General features: G+C 45.9%; 1 protein-coding gene across 3 annotated transcripts in view; it reads left to right on the top strand.

The window, feature by feature from the left end:
- LOC113823426 (protein FAM135A) overlaps window positions 1–5,000 on the top strand; it is a gene marked incomplete in the record, with an annotated part of 146,200 nt that overhangs the window by 23,672 nt on the left and 117,528 nt on the right.

The raw sequence follows: 5,000 nt of genomic DNA, 5'->3' as shown, positions 1-5,000 counted from the left end.
TCTTCCCTCCCCTTCCCCCTCCTCTTCCCTACTCACTCCTTCCCCTTCCTCCCCCTCCGCCTCCTCCCTTCTCCTCATCCTTCCCCTTCCTCCCTCCCTCATCCCATCCCTCCCCTCCCTCCCTCTCCCCCTCCTCCTTTCTTCCCCTTCCCTCCCAACCCTTCCCCCTCCCCCTCCCCCTCCCCTCTTCTCCCAACCCTTCCCCTCCTCATCCTCTCAGCTCATCCTTCCTTCCTCTCCCTCTCTCTCCCTCCTTCCTCTCCTCTCTCTTCCTCACTCCTTCCCCTTCCTCCCCTCCGCCTCCCCTCTCCCTCATCCCTCCCTCATCCCTCCCCTTCCTTTTCCCCTTCCCCCTCTCTATCCCCATCCCTTACCTCCTTCCCTACCCTTTCCCACCCTCCCCCTCCCCTCTCCCCTCATCCCTACCCCTCCCTCCTCCCTCCCCATTCATACAAGTGGATTCCGAAGCCCTGAAGAAACAAGGTGTTTTCCTGTCAGCTGGGAAGTTAACAAGCTCGGCAGCGGACTTGGCGAACAATCGGGTGTAGCGCTGTAGTGCTTTCGTTAGTAGGCTGGGTCGAGTGCGTGCGTGCGTGCGTGCGTGTGCTTGGTGTTCGTAAGGAAGGATGGTGTGCGTGGGTGAGTGCGTTTTTTTTTTTTTTTTTTTTTTTACAGGATTGAGTGTGTGTGTGCGTGCGTGCGGGTGTGTGTGTGTGTGTGTGTGTGTGTGTGTGTGTGTGTGTGTGTGTGTGTGTGTGTGTGTGTGTGTGTGTGTGTGTTCGTGTGTGTGTGTGTGTTGTGTGTGTGTGTATGTGTGTGTGTGTGTGTGTGTGTGTGTGTGTGTGTGTGTGTGTTTAAGAAGATTTTACAGGATTGATCTTTCGTATGTTCTGGTGTACCTGTGTAGAAATATATTCATATACGTACACGTATATGTACGTGTATTTGTACATGTACACGGACATGTATACTTAGACTTATACGTGCTTGTACACTTACACACACTCACACACACACACACACACACACACACACACACACACACACACACACACACACACACACACACACACACACACACACACACACACACACACACACACACACACACACACACGGTCGGGGTCTCATGATGTCAAGGCTAACCAGATATTTTTTTTTTCTCTCTTTTTTTTTTTCTTTCTTTCTCATTTTTTTTCTCTCGCTCGCTTCCTCCGCGCCGTTTTACCTGGCCGGAAGTGACGTCATCAACCCTAATTAGATGCGAACTTGGCCGCAACTTGCATTGTTGTTCCCTGGAGCCCGCTGTAGATCAGGATGTCTTTGTTTGAGAGGCTGTCGGTGTGCGTGTTTTTGTTTTTGTTGTTTTTGTTTTTGTTTTGTTTTTGTCGATTTTTTTGTGTGATTTTTTTTGTGTGTTTTTGTTTTTGTTTATGAGGGGGGCATCGATTTTTTTGTGAATTGTTTTTGTTTAGTTTTTGTTTGTGATTTGTCGAGGTTTTTTTTTTTACCTTTTTTTACAGATTTTTTTTTTTTTTTTTTTTTTTTAGATTTTTTTCATATTTTTTTCTTTTTTCTGATTTCCTTCTTGACTTTGCTGGTTTTCATATTTCTTTGCTGATTTTTCTTGCTGTTCGAGATTGACACACATACAGATGGACAGCCATATAGACAGACAGATATCCAGATAGATAGACACAGAAACAGACAGACACATATCCAGATAGATAGACACAGAAACAGACAGACAAATATCCAGATAGATAGACACAGAAACAGACAGACAAATGTACACACAATAGAGACAGACAGACACGGACATGTAAATGGTAAAGCACTCTATCGTGTTGATACTATAGAAAAAACACAATGAACAAACGAGATTTCTTGAAAATGAGACAACAGTTTCGAAATCCTGGATTCCATCTTCAGACATAGTAGAGACGGACAGACAGATACACAGACAAAGACAGACAGATACACGGACATATAGAGACAGGCAGACAGACACAGACATATCGAGACAGACAAACTTAAAGAAACAGACAGACAGATACATGGAGATATAGACACTTTCACAGACAAAGAGATAAATGGACATATAGAGACAGACAAACTTTTAAAAAGCACAGACAGATACATGGAGATAAAGAAACAGGCAAACTTAAGGAAACAGACAGACAGATAGATGGAGATAGAGACAGACAAACTTATGGAAATAGACAAACAGATGCATGGAGATAGAGAGACAGACAAACTCAAAGAAGCAGAAAGACAGATGATTGGAGATATATAGACAGACAAACTTAAGCAAACAGATAGACAGATACATGGAAATAGAGAGACAGACAAACTTACAGGAACATAGACAGATAGGTGGATAAACAGATAAACAGATAAAAGGTGTAGAGACAGACAAATTTAAAGAAACAGACAAACAGATAGATGGAGACATAGGGATAGATGGAGACAGAGAGACAGACAAACTTAAAGGAATAGACAGATAAATACATGGACATATAGAGACAGACAAACATGGAAACAAACAGACAGATAGATGGAGACATACAGACAGACAAACATGGAAACAGACAGACAGACAAACTTAAAGAAATTGACAAACAGATAGATGGAGACATAGAGATAGATGGAGACAGAGAGACAGACAAACTTAAAGGAATAGACAGACAAATACATGGACATATAGAGACAGACAAACATGGAAACAAACAGACAGATAGATGGAGACATACAGACAGACAAACATGGAAACAGACAGACAGACAAACTTAAGGAAACAGACGAACAGATAGATGGAGACATAGAGATAGATGGAGACAGAGAGACAGACAAATTTTAAAGGAACAGACAGACAGACAGACAGCATTTGGCCCAAACGAGATCGTGGCTGTCGGGGGGCACAGATGGCCGGGTGAATAAATAGGAAGCATCAAAGGGCGATCAACCCGGGGGAAACGGGGCCAAAATGACCCTTATGTTCATAACGCCTTTCTCGGCTCCCGAATTAACAAGGAATTGCTATGGTAAAGAATTCAGGAGCTTTGTGTGCTGGTTCTCAAGCGCGGGGGTAGGGGGTTATGGTGGTGGGGAGTGGGGGAGGGAGGGGGGTGGTATGGTGGTGGGGGTGGCGGGAGGGGGAGGGGGAAGGGGGAGTTATGATGTGGGGAGGAGTTAAGGGGGTGGAGGGAGGGGGGAGGGGGAGGTATGGTGGTGGGGGGTGGAGGTGGAGGGGGAGGGGAGGAGAGTATGGTGGTGGTGGGGTGGGAGGGAGGGGGTGTTATGGTGAGGGAAGGTATGGGGGCGTAGGGATGGCGGAGGTATGGTGGTGGGGGTGGAGAGGGAAGGGAGGAGTATGGTGGTGAGTGGTGTAGGGGGAGGGGGAGTTATGGTGAGGGAGGGTATGGAGGCGTAGAGAGGGGGGAAGGTATGGTGGTGGGGGTGTGAGGGAGGGGGGTGTTATGGTGATGGGGGGTATAGGCTGTAGTGGGAGGGGGGAGGTATGGTGGTGGGGGTTTGGTATGGGGGGAGTTATGGTGGTAGGGAATGAGATGTAGAGTGTAGGGATGGGGGAAGAAGGTCTGGTGGTGGGGGTATGGTGTTTAGAGGAGTTATGGGGGTGTAGGGAGAGGGGGGGAGTTATTTGTGATGGGGTATGTTATGGGGGGGGAGGTCTGGTGGTAGGGGTGGTAGGGAGGGGGAGGTATGGTGGTAGGGGGTGGAGGGAGGGGGGGGAGGTATGGTGGTGGGGAGATTGTAGGGAGGGGGCGGATGGAAGCCTGCCTCCTCTCCCCCTCCCTCCCTCCCTCCCCCTCCATCACCCTTAACAGCTCACCCTACTCAGCTTGCCTGCCTCCCCCCACTCCCCCCGCCCCCTCTCTTTTGACATGAGGGTAATGAGTCCTGAAAGAGCAGGGTGTGTGACGGCCAGGTGCGGCGCCGCTCGAGGTTGCGTCATGCAGGGGCGTTCTCACCAGCTGTTGTCTGTCTGTCTGTCTATTTGTCTCTCTGTTTTTTTTCTGGCCTTCTATATGTCTTTCTGTTTGTCTGTCTGTCTGTCTGTCTGTTCGTCTATTTGTCTTTCTGTTTTTTTTCTGACCTGTTTGTCTTTCTGTCTGTCTGTCTGTCTGTTTTTTTCTGAGCTTCTATTTGTATTTCTGTTAGTTTGTCTGTGTGTCTGTTTGTCTTTCTGTTTGTTTGTTTGTCTGCCTATCTCATTTGTCTTTGTTTTTCTTACCTTCTGTCTTTCTGTTTGTCTGTCTATCTATTTGTCTGTCTGTCTCATTTGTCCTTCAGTTTTTTTCTGACCTATTTGTCTTTCTGTTTCTTTCTATCTGCCTGCCTGTTTGTTTGTCTATCTGTCTGTCAGTCTGTCTGTTCATCTTTCTAATTCCGTCTGTTTTTTTTCTGTTGTTTTTTTCAACAGCTGCTGCCTGTCTGATTCTATTTGTGTCCCATTTTTTCATTAGCTGTTTGTCTGTCTGTTTGTCAGCCTTGCTATTTGCCTGTCTATTCGTTCTCACCAGCTGTTTTCTGTCTGTCTGTTCAGTATTTCTATCTGTCAGTCTGTCGCTTCGTTCCCTTTAAAATTGATATATATTTTTTTAAGTGTATGTGTAACGTCTTGTGTTTGTGGTTTTGAGTTATGGTTTATTTTTACAGGGAGTTTGTTGCCGTTTTTTTGCGATTTTTTCTTCTTTTTTTCTCTCTCTAACACCACGGAAACCGCGGGCTGGGGGTGGGGGAGGGGGGGGGTGACCCGTATCTTTACAGCTAACGGGACGCTTGTGTGTTTTTTTTCGTTTATTTTTTTATCTTATTATGTGTATTTATGTTTATATGTTTATGTATATGCATCTGTTTTTATGTATATGTGTTTATGTATAAGTATGGGTATATATACATGTATGTGTATATGTATACTTACATCTTTGTGTACACCTATATACAATACCTGTGTGTGTGTGTGTGTGCCGGCGTGT

The sequence above is a fragment of the Penaeus vannamei genome, chromosome 8 (genome assembly GCF_042767895.1).
Source record: "Penaeus vannamei isolate JL-2024 chromosome 8, ASM4276789v1, whole genome shotgun sequence".
NCBI classification, from domain to species: domain Eukaryota; kingdom Metazoa; phylum Arthropoda; class Malacostraca; order Decapoda; family Penaeidae; genus Penaeus; species Penaeus vannamei.
Note: the sequence above shows the minus strand (reverse complement) of the source record. Positions and strands in the feature narration are given on the sequence as shown.